General features: G+C 43.3%; 1 protein-coding gene across 1 annotated transcript in view; it reads right to left on the reverse strand.

Annotated features, from left to right (window-relative positions):
- The window catches only part of LOC108571285 (homeotic protein distal-less), a 101,791-nt gene that overhangs the window by 24,423 nt on the left and 59,562 nt on the right, over positions 1–17,806 (reverse strand). The window lies entirely within an intron of this gene.

Consider the following 17,806-nt stretch of genomic DNA (forward strand, 5'->3'; position numbering starts at 1 on the left):
AAGCGAGTCCTAAGCGAACGGAGAGAAACCATAAAGTTTCCTCCGTGAGTTAGCGACCGGCAGAGGAGCAGTAAAAGCAACCTGGATTTCCATACACAGCGCGGTTCAAAACGAGTCGAAGCGAACGTAAAATCGCAACTTTCCAACCCTCTTGGTCGATTGTAAAACTCGTCCTCATCCTCTCTGGACCGGAACGTTTTTCTGCCCCTTTCCGCCGGTTTCTCACCTCTCGGCTCTGTCAGCCGAACGCAGCATTCGCTAATTCGCTTTTTCTCTGCTACGAACCTCTGACTACTTAAGGGAGGAAATGAGATGCAAAGATCCTAGCTGGTATGGATGTTTTTACGCTACATATTAACGACAAGCAAAGTGTTGGATTTTATCGTAGAGTTTACTTTTTCTTCTTCTTTTTCAACGCTCGTTCGCCTTCTTTCGACGATGCACAAGGGTATCAGAGATTATCGAGATTTATCGTTTAGGAGTTAATTGTTCAGAAAGTTTACGCGCACCTGCCACAAATGATGATTCAAGGTACGCATACCAATGAGGGCTTTTAGATAAATGATCGTACCGGTTGATGTTCCTTCACGTCTCTTTATGTGTTAACCCAAAAAGAGAACGTATTCTGTCCATATACCGTAACACTTTACGACCGCTTTCCTGTTTACCAGAGACTCGAGGTATTAAATGAACAGCTGTGATATTGCTCGAACTGGCGTAAACGCCTTTTTCAACACTCTGAGAATGTTTTTTTTTTTTTTTCGAAAACTGAGAAATTTCTCGAGGAGGTATAAAGAAACGACATCGATTGGGAGAAGAAAATGTTCGGTTTAAAAGACTCTGAGAATTTTTTCGAAAACCGAGAAACTTCTCGATGAGTATAAGGAAACGGTATCGGTTGGGAGAAGAAAATGTCCGGTTTGTTGCTAATAGAATCATAAGGAAACGCGTTTCCGATTAAATCGAGCTGCACACGATCGAGCCCGGTTAATTGAAGTTTCTATACCGTGAAGTCGCTAATACTTGCCACTTTTCTAATAAAAATTCCTACCGGTAGGTAGGTATATACCCGTAAATCTCCGCGGAGAATGTTATTAAACAGTGGAGTTTCACGGTTCGTCGATGTTAAGACGAGGTTGGCGTAAGCGTGTATCGGGTTGAATCGGTGAATGAAAACGGTCTGGATCGCCGGTTTCAGAATTCCACTTGTCTGCTGCTTGCGGCTGGTACGTTCTCCATCGGCGGACAGTATCAATGAAAGGCGAATCGCGCGTCGAAAGCGCGTGCACGGAGGCGCGAGCGACGGTCGGCACGATTTTAATCGACAGGTCGTAACGAGGCGGCCTCATTAGCCGGTTGCCCCTTACGACTTTGATAATTACCCGCGCGCAACCAGCCGCGGAATATATATCTCGTCAGATCAGCCGCATCTCGCCGGACGCGGAAAAGGAGACCTCGAATTGCCGACACCGCGGCGACTTTTACCGCTAATAATCCTCGTGATTATAATTTTTCGTTTTTTAGCGTTTTTACGTTGTGTTTAATGGTTTGCTTGAATTGGCGGGATTCTATTGCGATTAAGCGGTCGTTTTTCTTTGGAGTGTTCGGTTGAAGCATGTTTGTGCATTTCGTGGTTGCTTTGGAATATTTTTGTACTTTGTGTTGTTTTGGCGAATTTTTCTGACTGCTTTGGACTATTTTTGCCTTCTTTTCGATTTTTTGTGGGTGTTTTATCCTTCTTCGATTTTCTTAAATAACCTGATGATTACTGTTTTTAATTTATGTCGTGTTTCATTATTGGATTTTCTGGATTTTTTGTGATTTCGTGGTCACTTTTGTACTATTTACGGTAGCTATGAAGCATTTTTATATGCACCTGTACCTTAGGTGGAAATTTCGGTGCAGTTTTATTTTTCTTTACTCATCAAGGTGTCTCCAAAGTATTTTCATATTTTTATACACCTTCCTCTTGCTCTGGAGAATTTTTGAAGTATTTACTAATCTTTCTGTAAATCATTATTTCTCCGTCAACAGTAATACGTCCAATTTGCCTCAGTTATGCTAAAAAGTTCACAAGTACCCTACATCAATTCATTTAATCGATCTTCCATTAATCGCTATTAATATTTCGTTCATCCCCGATCAAATTCGTCACAATTTTCTCACATCCTTAATCCCGACTCTTCTCACGAACCCTTTCTTTAAAATTCCCCAACCATTTACGAAGTTTTCATTCACCTATCCAACCCCGAAGAATTCGTTCCTCCCAAAAATTTTTATCCACAATTTTCTTTTCCATCGACGAGGGCATAGTCGTAAATGTTGATCGCGGACGCATATAAATCGCGTCCCTTAAAAGGCAATCGTCATGGAATCCGACGGCATTCCCAATGGCCGAAAACTTTGCTCCCTCTTTTCCTCCGAGAAACGAAGTTGGCGCGAAGTCTCGTCCCGCTTTTAAAGAATCGCGCTGAAACGGACTCGGCATGAAAGTAAGATAGCGATCCGACAACTTTAATTAACTTTGACATTGCCGCTGTAATTACGGGCGTCATTAAAGCCACCGGCATTGTAATTGAGTTAAGAAAAGCGATTTGCACCGCGTGGCGAACGGGAAAAGTCTTGCCCCGTTCAAATCGTTCACTCCGCTTCTACCTCCAACTATTTAACCGCCAATTTTTCCGCTTTGTTGGCGTACGCCTGCTGTCGCCGCTATTTATTCATAATAAATATCGTTCGGCGAAATTACAGTGTAAAATTTCTCGGCTACTTAACGAAACAGTACTACGTTCGGTCATTCAAATCACACCTTTTCATCGTTTTCCTTTTACGTTGGAAAATTAAATAATTCTTTTGTTTTTTCGATTTTCATTTTAAATTTAACGTACCATCGAGCGATTATTCATGGTTGACCCCGCGAAAGAACGAAGCGGTGTCGATTTTTCTGATTTTTTTTTTTGAGCAGGCAAGATCGAAGAGCCGGCGATTTTTCTTGGCGCGCGATTCCTCTTCGCACGGCTGCTCGTAATCTGCCTCCGATCTCGCGGGGTCAAGAGATTATTTTATGAATATGCATAGGTGTTACTCATACATATACATGGCCCGAGTAATTCATAATGGCCCACTCCCCCTCGACAACGTGCAACGACTCCGCATTAATATCTAGTTTACTCTCGCGTTTTGCACCGCGCACCGTCTGACAAAAGCGGGAGAGAAAGAGAGAGCGGCGGACCGTTTTAAGTGGCTTGTCGACACTTTGACAGAAACACGGTTACCACGAAACTGATATAAGCGTCATCCAGCGTAATTTCGCTTTTATGAATACTTATCGCGCGGGAGTGCCGTCACCGGTTGAAAGGAAAAGAGGAAAAAGGGAAGAAGAAAGGTGGGGTGGGGAGAGGTGAAAATGAAAAGGTGCAAGGAAAAAGAGAAAAGAGAAGATTAACGATAATAAAACTTTCACGCGAACGATTCTATTCCATACTTATTTCGAATTTACTACCAACACACCCAAGTATTATTCACTGACCCGTATAAACACCATTATCCATCAGTGCTACCTCTTTTCCTCGATCTCGAATCTCAATTAAACAGGACAAGATTAATGTTAATTAAAAGCAAAGGGTGCAAAAGTATTGAAGCCGAGATCCATCAAAAGCTCCCAACGAGCATTCCGCGCGTTCATTTTCCTAGATCACTCTTGACAACTGTTTCAAAGCTGTATCACACGCCTAACAACCCATCATCAAACGACCGCCTTAGAAATTAATCATACGTTGAAGTTGGTGGTGCGTCTAATGGTCCTCCAATCGTAAGGACATCGTGTCGAGTAATTATTTGAAAAGAAAATCGACGAGCTACCACCATCATCTCTCTCTCTCTCTCTCTCTATCTCTATCGATTCTATATCGCGAATACAGCATGTTGCTCGTGAATTAAACATGACCCTTCACCCGATCCTCCCTTCTCACCCCTGCTGCACATCTCTCTTTCCCCTCAGAACTCTCTCTCTCCTTCTCTTTCTCTCTTTCGACAGAGGGGGGGAAAGACAGGAAAGTGGGAAAAAGACAGTAAGAGAGAGAGAGAGAGAGAGAGAGGAGAAGGAGCATGGGCGAACGCTCGGTATTGATGCATAAAACGTGCATATTTACGAAGCCTGTTTTCACGGATGTGAACACCCGGTATGCGCCGCTCGAGAGAGGAAGGCAACCGGGCCCGGACTGCATCACGAGCGCCATTTATTTATTTTACCCCGGCGGATGGATAAAACTTGTTTACGGTACAGAGACGACGGTGTGTGTACGCGTGTAGAAAAGCGTGTACGCGCGGCCAGAAAGCACGGATTTGCCCGTAATGAACGACGACAGCATCCGATCGAGCTTGCCAACGGTGGCTCGAGGTTTTTCTTTCAGTTTCGTCGAGGGGAACATAGTCTAGGTTTGTCGGGTTCGTCTTCTTCTAGACGTTAACCCTTTACTTCGGTACCTGCTGATTGGTAATTTCAGTTGTTTGGTTCGTCAGGTTCGTTTTCTCCTAGCTTTGAACCCCTTTGTTTGACACCTGGTGGTAGGGTAATTTCAGGGACTCTTTGGTGATGCCTAATAGTAAGTGAGAAAAAATTGAGGTCGTTCTTTGGGAAATTATTTTTAATCAGTGGAAATTTATGTAGAGTGTTACTCTAATATTTGTGAAATATTGAAGTTTATAAGAGGTGTACGGAGATGCAGAAAAAGTGAGAAAGTATCGAACGTTGACCAAATAGTTGAACAAATTTCCTAGAAATATTTTTAGTAACGAAAGGATCAACAGAACACGCCGCTATAAATAAATCAAAAACGAGCAATTCTCCCAAGTAATTACAATCGCTGCAACAATAAGAAACGAACGAAATAATTTTCGGTCCAGAACAATGTTACCAGCGGCAACGATAAACTGCTAGAATGATGAATTATACTTCACCTGAACATGAAGTACAACGAGCTTGATAAAAAGCACATAATGTGATGGATCCTAATGTATGTATCTTACATTACCACTCTAGAAAAGTGAAAAATCCCCAAGTGAATCGAGGATTAAACGAAGAAACAGTTGGCCACTTGGAGAAACAGAAAATCATTTCAGAAAGGGATTGTGTGTTTGTGTGTTGAGCACTGCCAGAATGATTGATCTCCAGTTGATACGGAAACGTTGCCCGCTGGAAGATTGATTATCATCGTGCTGGTAAGCGCGAGGTTGGTATACATAATCGTCGCGATTTGCATGAGCTCACCGTGCGTCTCCATCGTGTCTCTAATTAATAATTAGCCGCGACCGAGGCGCGTAGATCCGCAGATGGATCTATGGGATAGTATTATGCCTGCACGTTTACTAATGCATCTCTCTCTCTCTCTTTCTCTCTCTCTCTCTCTCTCTCTATATATATATATACGTTTATGACCGTTTAAGTCTAATTTATCGGCTACGAGCGTTTCTACCTTTTCCACGCAGACCGTGTGGCGTTATTGATGTTCCACGATTTCACAGTTGCCGATAAACGACCGAATGAAAAATGGTAACACAGATACTCTGCATATGTACTCACGACAGAACGGCAATGGTAAACGGTTCGAGAAAACAAAAAAAATAAAAACAATTTTCCAAGTATAGAATACTCTATTTACAAGGTGAAAATTTCAAAGCGAAGAAACGAGAAGTGTGCAACGAACGATTATTTCCAATATCTCGGTGAATTCGCGAAACGGCGAAAAGCTTGTAGAAGGGGGTTAGAATCAATTATCCTCGCCTGACTTTCTCTGTCTTCCAATGTGTTCCAACACTTCAACTAATACCAAACGCTACACAAAGATTCTATTGTACGTACGTGTACGATGTGCGTGGGTAACACGCACTTCCTACGCGTGTCGTGCACAGCTTCCCACGTATCTGGATCGGCGTAAGTACGACGTGTCACGGAGGATAAAATTTTCTGTTTAATGTCACGCATCACTATGCCGCTGCCCTGGCCCCAACGGTGCCCGAGACGTTTGCATTTCAAGCGTGACCAATCGATCTGCCAAATCAATTTTCCTAATCGGAATAATACACTGTGTCTCCAACTACGTCACTCTCGGTTATATCCTTCATTCTTCCGCAATTGGATATCTAGATCACGTGATAATCTCTGCTACATAGTATACCACGAAATATGCGAACGAATGGAGACAAATGTTTCGTACGATGAGTAAGTTGACGAATTCAAGCAACGAGACACGTTCGATTGGCTCGAAACGGGGAACGATGTGCACGGTGTGTGTTCTTGGACACGCGAGCGATATTTCCACGGGTGTAGAACGAAAAGTGCGGGCACCAGCAGGCGTAGCCAGTTGCCTACGTTCGCCAGTTGCCAACTGTTGCCCGAATATTCCTCGTTCCACTTCCATTCCGAATAATTTGCTAATTGTTCGATACCGTAGGAAACGAATTCACGTGTGTGGAATATGTACGCAGAAGGGATTACCTTGTGGAGATAATTCTTTTTTCAAGGAAGAATTAACAGATAGGAAGGTTCACACGTGTCGAAGTACGAAGCTTCATTGTTGCAACAGGGAGAGGAAATAATTTTCAGCACGTCCTTGGAGAAGGGGGCATTTGTCCTCCCATCCGCCGACGGGCTCTTAATGGGTTTTTAGCCGAGGCCGTAAAACGCATTAAAACTCGTACCGATGACGAAGGAGGAGGTTCCTCCTTGCCAAAAATCAGGCTGTGCATCAAGGTTCCCCCCACAAATTCACCGCGCCACCACAGTGGTACTTAGCACACTTCACTTGCGTTAGCCACCAGTTGTCGAATAATTTCGCCTCCTCTCGATCTCCTTGCCTCCTGAGAAATGGTACTTGGTCGAATTAAACGACCTTGAGGATAAGTGGAATTTACTTGGAGAATTTTGGGAAATGATCGACGCTAAATACGGTGCGATACGAATTTACGATCTGTTCTTTAGGGGATGAAAGCTTTGAAAATGTGAATTTTTGTTGGTTTCTTTTTGTAGAAATGAAGATTTTGTTGGGTTTTACGTGTTGGTTGGGTTAAGTTTGATTTTATAGATCGAAGTTTGTGTTAGTAGAGTGTTGTATTGAGAAACACTGGCAGGACCATCGTGGGCGTACCTCAGCACATCCCATATACCTATAGAGGTTATATACTGCTATTCGCTTTTCGTGTTTAGACGCAGTCCTGCGGCCTGGCTGCTTCCAAAAACTGCCGCAGTAAGACGATACTAATTTTCTATTAGGGTGCAAATGTGCAAAAACTGCCGTTATTAGGTGACGAAAATCGATCCCTGTCCGCACACCCTCTCGAAAAAGCTTGCACGTTTCTGCTTCCTACGTGTGAGGAGAGGATAGGACAGCTCGTTCGATTCACGCGACTCTTCGGGTTCTGTAGACTCGTATGAAGATTCTTCAACCCTTTCTTTCAATCTTTCTAGGTGCAGAAGTTGGCGAAATTTCGTAGCAATGACGCGAATACTAAACTGGAACTTGAGAAAAATGGAAATTTTCAGTTCCACGCGTTTCAGAGTTCCACGAAAAATATTGAGAGAAAATTAAATTGCCAGTATCACGAAAAACACTGAAAAAATTAAGATTTCCAGTCCCACGAGAAATACTGAAAAAAATTAAGATTGCCAGTTCCACTCGTTTCAGAATTCCATGAAAAATTCTGAAAAGAATTAAAAATTACAAACTCCACTAATTTCAAAATTCCACAAAAAATACTTTTCAACATTGTACACTGAATCCAAACGTTCTCCGTACCATCTCATTATCTAACCCATCCCACACAAAAAGCAGGAACCGAGCAGTTACCTAACGATTAACAACACCATCAAGGTCCGCGAATCGGCCTATTTTCAAGATCCACCTCCTAATCGTCCCAAGCTTCTCCCGTACGATCGTCCTAGTGGAGAAATCCACGACGACATTTCCACACGGTGAACTTTTCCTTTTTCTCCGCGGAATGAAACGCCATTATGGGTAAAAAGGCTTTCCACAGTCCTCGCGAGTGGCTATCAGAAGTGGCGTGGCTTCGTTCGCGATAATTGCGTCATAGAGTGGCGAGGCACGGTAGTAAGCCGATAATTTCTTGCGACGTTCTTATGGCCGCGACTTTATTCCCGTTTTCTAGAGCGCGGCGCGCGTTGATACCGGTCGCGTTTACGCGCCGCGACGAAAGTAAAAGGTGCGCGCGGGCACTCGGTAGCGACAACGTGCGATCCAGAAGCGACGCTCCGATTGAGTTATAAAACGGGCTCGATCGGCGTGTTTAAACACAGGAAATAAAGCGGTGCAAATTGCCCCCACGTTGAACGTTGGAACGTCGAGAGAGTTCGAGACAGGGGCAGGAAGGTAACGGAGCCGAGTATTATGGAGATTCCGACGTATCGTGGCCGGTCGTTTAACGAGCAGTTAACGGCTGCCCGGTTAATTACGCGCTGCCAATAACGTAACCAGTTACATTTCAGATTAACGACTCAATACGCACGCCCTGCCGAGATTTTCTCCATCTGAACCGACCATTTCGCGGACCTCTCTCCCTTTTTTCGTTCACACTTTTCCTTCGTTCCTTTAAAGTGACATTCGATAATTAAAGATTCGAATTGGTTTAAAGTCATTTCTTGGACACTTTTCTCTTGGGTGATTTTGGAATAAATTTACTGGTGGGTACTAGGAACTCTTCACTGCTAGGAGAGCTGCTGACGATTATCAAAAAGTAGAGATTGATTAAGAGATAACTGAAATTCGGGTAAAATGATTTTTTGGTCATTTCTTCCTGACGATTTATTAACCATAGGATGATCAATTTGGGAATAAATCCACTGTAGGGTACTAGGATCTCTTCACTGCTAGGAGAGCTGCTGACAATTATCAAAAAGTAGAGATTGGTTAGGAAATAACTGAAATTCCTACAAAGTCACTTTTGGTCATTTTTCCCTGACGACTATCGGACATAGGGCGATCAATTTGGGAATAAATTCACTGTAGGCTACCAAAAACTCTTCATTGTCAACCACAAAGCTCTTCACTTCCAAATGAAGTTATTACACTTAAACAAGCTTATTCGATAAATCATCCGAAGTTTCGTATAATATACAGGTTCTGGTAATTTTCAGACCGTGTTGTATCAGAACCTGTAATAACAGTAATAAACTATGCTAAGTAGCATAGCAGTGAAGTGACTACGAAATAAAAATTTCTGCACCTAATTATTATTATTATTCATTATAGACAGGACAAAGTCCTACTACTGCGCAAAGAGTGTACAATTTATCTACACTCAGCGTATCACACGGTGCACTCGTCAAAATTTCTCTAATTAATTTCTGCAACGTGTGTTTGCTACATCCAAGGAAGCCGAATTACACCGAATTAAGTAATACAACGTTCTCCGCCGTCACGCGAATGATAAGAACGAACCTAACCGTTCCACTCGACTTTTCGTTGCTAAAGATAGCGGCTCGAACCCGAGATCTCGCTATAATTCCTCGAAAACGAAGATAAGGAAGACGTATTAGAAGTGAGGGCGAAGTAACGAAGTATAGAGAAGCGGCTAGAACGAAGTAGAAACACTCGCGTGTATAGTAGATAGGATACGTAGGCGGGTCTCGAATGCTTTCGCCTCTGTCGGAGTGTGCACAGGTCCAAAGTGGCTTTCACCAACGGAAGAGAGGATCACAATAGTCTCTTCTACTTCGTTCCCGCGCAATTTTCTCAGAAACACGGTAAAAAAATCGCCTGGAAGAAAATCTCTCCCCACCCTAGACGATCCGTGTGGATCCTGACCGCTCTCGTTATACCATAGGCCTCCTCTTCCTTCCTTCGTCCACCATTGAAGAAGGATCGCGTGCATCGTGGCGACGATCGAGCCTTCTCGCTAAATCGAGGTCTCTCGAGTTCGCATGCTCTCTGTGTGTGTCTAAGCTATTTTTATTTATCGTGCCTTCTCTTCTCTAAGAAACTCGCGACCGAGGGAATTTCTCTACTGTAACGACGGAAGTGTATCGAGTCTCTCTCTCTCTCTCTTTCTCTCTTCCAGTGACGTTGAATATCGAACGAACGACGGCCACGTTGCTCTTACGTTCCTCGAGACATCTGCCAAAGTTCAAGAATGTCGCGTGCATTCAAGGAAGAGTTTCGCATAAATAGAAACGTGTGTGTGTATATACGTACAAGTCTGAGGAAGAAGAAAAAGTGGAAAAAGAAGAAGAAGAAGTGTAACGATGGAAAATGTTCTCTCTATGACTGTGTGTACGTGTGTGTGTGGAGGTTCGCCAGAGGCGTATAGAACCAGCCAGTAGAAATTACATAAAAGACAAGAATCGTAGGATAAAACTTGAACGAGAGTGGGGAGGACGGAAGGAGAAAGAGAATGGCAGCCGGGAAAACGTGTAAATTGCACGCTGGCCACGCGATACAGATCTAACGTGGTCCTGGATAGCGGCTGATTAGAACACAAGTCGAGTCGATTGAGCAGCGCCGATCGATTCGATCCGCGGGATATAAATCAGAACGTCGAGTGGCTCGAATGATCTAGTACGTGCCAATACGGCGACTCGTTTCCACCTGGATTACATAAAACGTGGATGCGTCACAAAAAATAATTCGCGACCCTTTACCTTCTTTTTCTGTGTCTTCTTCTTTTTTTTTCTAATTACCTAACAACAGATACATATATGTACATCTTTCGAAATTCTAATATTCCTACCAAATAACGCGAGCCTGATTCTTTCTCACCACCTTACCTCCACTGTTCTCTCGCCGATTCCAATTGCATCGGAACCAGCACGTAGCAATTTGCGGCGTGATCGACGTCGCGTAGGCCGCCGCAAAAATCGGGCATTACACGCGTATAGAAGGCGAGCAAGCGATTCGAAGATAAGGGTTAGGTGGCAAGAGGTGAAACGCATAAATTACGACGCCGTGCTCCGTGTGATATCGATCTTTTTCGACGGGGAACCGATTGGTTACAACGCGGTGTTCGATTGGCGGCGCCGATCTAACCGCGCGCTTATAAATCAGAAGTTAGCCCCGCGATCTTTTTCCCGAATGCAACGGATTTCTTCGACTGTGTTCAGTCGGATTGGACGGGCCGCTTCGCCAGAGGTCGGTGCATAAATATTCTCGTTCGCTCGTAGAAAACGGCGCGGACGTCTAGGAGAGCACGTTTGAAACTGGAAGATCCCGCCGCTTCTTCTTTACCTCTTGCCCGCTTCTGCTCCTCCGTACACTACGTCCACGTGTGTACCGATGCAGTTGTATGCAACTTGTGCAGCAACGCTCGTTCTGACTCGGTACACACTCTCCTCGCGCTGCCTACACACGTATGTATGTATGTATCCGGCGTCGTATTTTAAATTCGTATGCAACGGGGCTTGTGATCGTTTCGCCAGGTTTAATTGGTAACCGGGTAATTAATTTTCGGAGGTTTCGGCATCTCCGGGGTCTTTTTACAATCGACGCACTGTGTGCAGTTCATAAGTATTAGGACACCCATTATATTGCCGGAGAAAGGATTATATAATTTAAATTAAATTTCTTCCGCAGATTTAGTACCGGCGCGCATGTGTACACGTGTGTAAGGGGAAACGTGTATGTACAGTCGACGGAAGGGATATTCGTGTGTATAGCGAGATCGTAAAATCGGTCAGGCGTCAAAGCACACGTAATCTGGGAGCTGAAACAGTAGTTTTCAAGGAAATGAGGAGATTCAGCCTCGTTCAGAATTGTTTTATCGTAGTTTGTTTAAAAAATTTAGATGAACTTTAATACTTAATAATTGAAAATTAATTTTTTCAACGTGGAAATTGCTATTGAGAAGGAGGCGAGGAATAGTGTAGCTTTAATGAAAGATTGAGATTCAGTTTCGCTCAGAACTTTTTTATCGTAGTTTATTTAAAAAATTTAGATGGACTTTAATTCTTAATAATTGAAGATTAATTTTTTCAACGTGGAAATTACTGTTGAGAAGAAAGTGACGAATGGTTGTAGCTTTAATGAAAGATTGCAAGAAGAAATGTAGATGTCGCTACTCAAGCTCGCAATATTTATTCCACCGACTATACACTTTCGATTACACAGATTTTAAGCTAAAAGAGACTCGAAGCAGTTTCACGTTAAACCAAAAGGGAAGATTCTCTCCTACTAGATTTCGAAGATCAGATGTGCAGACTATAACTAACTGCTGCAGAATTTGTTCGAGGTAATAATGGTAGTTTCAAACGTCGCTGAGTGACACGTGTCGCGTCGCACCGCATATTTCTACGCTGACAAAAGGCTCCTCGATTCTTCTGTCACTTTTTTATCTCCTGTTGCGCAACCTATTCATCTACCGCTCAGAAATGCACCATTTCGTAATTTATATTACCTGTATCCAAAGAAATTCGTTAAACTTCTCAAAAGTAAGTTCTCTCGTTCGAAGTGTTTCTCAGAAAACACGCCGGTCTGTTACAACACTTGGTAAAAAAAAAAAAAATGAGCGGAATAAAGAGGTTCCCAGGAGGTGTTCTTTGGTCGTATCGCGCCGACATATTAGATCGCGTACACGCTAGACAAAAAAAGGTTGCACGACTCGTTTGGAAAAAAGGGGTGATAGGTGTGTGGAAGGAACCGGTGCCCCGGCAGCATCCAGGAGGAAACGGCGATCGATTAATCGTCGCGATAGCCAACGGTTTAATTAGCCGGTGAACGCGATTTATGCCGGCCTGCCGCGGTCAGATACGAAATTTCCGTTTTATCCGTTGCCAGCCGGCTAGAAAGGGATTCTAGGATTGATTCCACGAAATAATCCAGGAAGAGGATGCTGGTTATGTGTAGTTTAGAAACTTCTATATACAGGCCGCTTCTTCGGTTGCTTTCAGCTCGCATATATTTAGTTCATTGGCGTTGTTGCGGACACAACCGAGAGCGCTCGTTAAAAGAGAAATCACTTTACGGTTAACGGAGTCATTATGAGATCGGTGCTTTCCAGTCGAAAAACTCACGATCCACGGGCGATTATCGTCGGGAAGGTTGTCCGATCAGACCGGCAGATACTGGGATACACCGAGCTCTGTTTACGTTTCCATATTAATTGGCGGGGCAATTTTAATCGGTGAAAAAATTCACCGAATTCGAGAACGAGAGACTCTGTACGGGAAACGTGTGTGACCACCGTCGGAGTCTTCGTTTCTCGATAGCTGAAAGTCAACTTGATACGAGAGTGTTTTTTTTTTTTCTTGCTTTCTGTCTTGCTTCTTTATCTTATTCATCGTTGGAGACTGATTAAAACGTGAGACGTTTAAACGACATTTTTACGTATTGTTAATTAATGTTCCGCGACATAATAATTCGATCGGTTGGTGTAACACTATTCGTGCATAATTAAATCGTGCAACATAGTTACATGTGTCGCTATTAAACGGATGAAAAACGAGTAAGGACGAACTCAGGGGGGAAAGAAAAAAGAAATGTCGTAATAGTGATCGTTCATTAAAATACTATGATTAGTAAAGATCGAAGGAAGATTGCGCAATGAGATGTATGTATTTTATGGATGTTCAATTACAACCGAGCATCGATTACCAATCGCCGTTAACATTAAAATGATGTTTTTAAGTATGTCTCGAGCTAGTTCTTGTGAAACGAGTGAAATACAAGATCTTGTAAGTTTTCGCTAGAACGGGTGAAACTTTCGTCTGTTTACACCTGCCAACGACGTTCATCTCTCGATGGATTTTCTATCAGATGTCCCCCTGGGGGACGTATTTTTGCACGGGCAACTAGTCGTTTCGATTTTTCCCTGTCAACGTGCTGCGTGAGATCGTAACGAACGCGGAAATTACATAGCACGCGAAACTTTGATGGAAAGCGATAATTGTGGACGAATTCTGTGTGAGATCTACGAGATTTATGGAGACCTAGTAACATTCAAATCTATCATTCGTAATTAATAATTCCATTCCAAATAAATTGGAATTCTGTTTGAATCATTTATCCCCCTTTCTCTTATCAGAAATCTCGAAATCACACGTGGATTTTCATTCCAATTTATACACTCTCAGTATTTATCCCCAATTTCTATATAAAAATAAATTTGAAATTTCCTAAAAATTCTATCCGAATCATAAATATTCATCCCCTTTCTCGTATCAAAAGTGAACGATCATAAGTCCAGAGAACACAGACTTCCATTCCACACGAATTGAAATTCTTGAAAAATTCCATTCGAGCCAATATTCATCCCCATTCTCTTATCAAAAACGAAAGATCATCAATCTCAGCAATAAATTTCAATTCTCCTAAAAATTCTATCCAAGTCATAAATATTCGTCTCCTTTCTCGTATCAAAAGTGAACGATCATAAGTCCAGAAAACACAGATCTCGGTTCCAAATAAATTTCAATTCTCCAGAAATCCCCATTCGAACCAACATTCATCCCCATTTTCTATCCCAAGTAAAAGATCCTCGATCTCAAAATCACACACACAGACACAGGCGCACAGAGGAAAACAATGATCGATACAGAGAGGAAAGAACGATTCCAATCGCAATGATTCGCGGTGACCAAGCGACTTGCTGGAACCATCGACTAGTCAAAGGACTTCCGGTCCTTCCTATGCCGCGTCTGAAAGGGCCGGATGCGTCGAAGCGTACTAGTCAACCGCGCTCGATCTCTTACGCAACCGCGTATTACTACGTGTCACCGTGTGGCCATCGTCATCATCGGGCCTGTCGACGATAGAGGAACACGCTGGTACGCGGTAAAGAGAAGTACGTACAGAAACGACGGAAGATATAGAAGGATAGACAGACGACGACGACGACTAAGACGACGACGTCTCACGCCTCACAAGCTTACGTAATTTCTTCTTCTTGGAGCAACTCGCGAGACGAATAACACAGAGATATTCTAGCAACGTGTTTGTGCATCTTGACTTGGCGAACACGACGAAAGAGGAAGCCGCGTGACTCTTGCGTTATAATACACGCTTCCATCGTTTCGTAGAAATCTGACAATTCGTCGTCGTCGACGACGGTTCGTTAACGCGACCACCGCACACGGGTTTTTCGTTATTCCATCGACAATGGAATTTTTCATCCTTCCTATTATCCATATATTCCTTACATCTCCTCTCGCGGTGGATTCCATACGCGGCGTTACACGATTACGTCGCATAGATCGTTAATTGAATCGCGATTTAACGTAAGAATCTGCTGAATCATTCATCGTAGTGGTTCAGAAACGTGGAAACGAGTATTCAAACGCGATCCGTAGGCTGTGTATATTAGAAAATAGATTTCTGTGTGATATATCGTTACTTGCTTGCTCGTTTCTACGCTGCACGAGGAATATGCAAGAGAGACGATCTACAAGAGACCTGCGTCGATCGTTTATTCTTCTGGTTTTTTTCTCTACCCTGTGGCGGTGTTAAGATACCGCGACACACACACACGCGCGCTTTGTCGAACGTTGTTTTTTTTTTGTTCGTCGTTTTGTCAAGATTCTTCCGTGGTTGGAAAAACACGGTCTATGTGATCGATTTGCAGGAAATGAAAATTCAACGAGACGAGGATAGATGTGTTGCACGAGATCGGAGGGGGGGGATCCTGAGGAACGTTTGTTCCTTCGCAGTAGTCGCCCAACCGACACGTGGAATTATTTTGTCGCGACGTTCACCAACGGCTAATAAGTCATTGACGCTCGGCGTCACGTCAAGTACAAACGTATGACTAGTATTCTATATGTCCCGAGCCTCTAAACGAGAGCCCGTTCTTCAAGCTTTCTATCCGTTCGATGAATTCCCCTTGTTCCCGGATTCCTGGCGTCGCGGAATTTCATACCGCGCACAATGCTCTACCGCATTGTTCCACGTTCCTCGATCCCGCTCGCTTGTCAATTATTCTAAAAGCGAGCCTCGTCCGCCGGAAGAAAAACCGGCCGATTTTTCCGCAGGCCTCCCGGCAGCTCGTCGTCGTCGTCGTCGTCGTCGTCGTCATCGTTGAGTTTCACTGTTCGCCATATATTATACTTTTCGAATTCGAGTTTACCACTGCCACTGTGGGGCTTTTCTACATGGAACCTGCTCCGCGCCGAGACTCGACCTCGACTCTCTCGAATCGACTCCGTGCTTCGCATGGATACGGCACGTGATGGATTGTTTCGAGAATCTTGCGGAATTAATTCTCATTTTTTTTCTCCTCTCTTTTCGCTCCTTTTTTTCGTTATTTGTGGTACTGTAATTGGACGTGTGTGGATAGCTCGGAGCGTAAGGTTGTCGGGTTTTTATTGTACGAGGAGTATGCTGCTACCGGTGTTTTACCGTGTATTTTGAGGTGGTAATTAGGCGGACGGGAATCTTGGGAGAAGTGTAAAGAAAAGGGTAAGAAGTGAAATTATCGTGTTTAAATGTCACGTGAATTAAAGGACGACGTTATTTATTTAACGTTTTGAGGAAGAAAATAGAGCGACCATTAACTCATATATGAGGAATGCGTAATTTCGTTGTGATTTAGTTTAAGAAACTAATTAATTATACGTGACACGAGCAATCGGTATCTCAAAATGTTCCCAAAGGGTTAAAATCGTACAGAAATCTTAGGCCTGAAATTTTGCACAGTGGCAAAATTAGTAGGTAGGGCAAAGCAAATAGGACACTCGTTGCATTTTGCTCCTGTTTAAATTATTCGATCCCCTTCAATCTTTCAGTCAGCATACCGACGTAAACCTTGTGGTTGTAGTATTAATCGTGCACGAGGTAGCGATGCATGATTTACAATTGGAAAGTGATCGAAGAAGAAGAAGAAGAAGGAGGAGGGTATTATCAAAATTGTTATCATTTCGTTGAAGTATGGAGACAGGTATCGAAGACACAAAAGTTCGCGTCGTTATTAATTGTCCGCCGCACAGTTAAGCGTCCACACACTTAAACGTCCGACCCACAGTTAAGCGTCCACACACTTAAGCGTCCACACACTTAAGCGTCCGACCCACAGTTAAGCGTCCGCCACACATTTAAGCGTCCACACACTTAACGACGTCGCGTTTCCTGGAGAACTGGGAGCCAGGACCCATTCAGTTGTCGATGCAAAACTAGCTACAGGTGGTTCAGCAACAACGTTGTCTCGTAGGTTGCTGCTGCTGCTGCTACCGATCGCCGTTACTCATTTCTCTCCCTTTTGCCTCTTTTCTCCCCTTTTGTCGCGCGAGCGGCTCCCGTTTCCCTTGCGCGCTTAATACGCGCCGCGATCAAATGAAAGCGCCGCGCGCTGCTCCCGGCGTAATTGCTTGGAATTGCAGCGAGCACGTTCAGCGTGATAAAATATTTCGCCCATAAAACGCCGCCACGAATGCTTTATGAAATATTCAGGCTGCGTTGCTTATCATAGTCGCGGCGAAGACAGCGCGAAGATTTCTTCCAGTTTGAAAAACCTTATTTATTAATTGTATACATCGTTTCCCCCTTGGAACTAAGAACGTGTCTGTTTTCGATTTTTGGGCGAAGTGGGCGAGTGGAGTGACTGTGACTGAAGGAGGAAGGGATAATAAAATTATTTTGATAAAAAAGTTTCAGATCTCCAAGATTTCAGATCTCCAAAATTTCAGATCTCTAAGATTTCAAATCTCCAAAATTTCAGATCTCTAAGATTTCAGATCTCTAAGATTTCAAATCTCCAAAATTTCAGATCTCCAAAATTTCAGATCTCCAAAATTTCAGATCTCCAAAATTTCAGATCTCCAAAATTTCAGATCTCCAAGATTTCAGATCTCCAAAATTTCAGATCTCCAAAATTT

Source organism: Habropoda laboriosa, unplaced genomic scaffold, assembly GCF_001263275.1.
Source record: "Habropoda laboriosa isolate 0110345459 unplaced genomic scaffold, ASM126327v1 scaffold57, whole genome shotgun sequence".
In the NCBI taxonomy this organism is placed as follows: Eukaryota; Metazoa; Arthropoda; class Insecta; order Hymenoptera; family Apidae; genus Habropoda; species Habropoda laboriosa.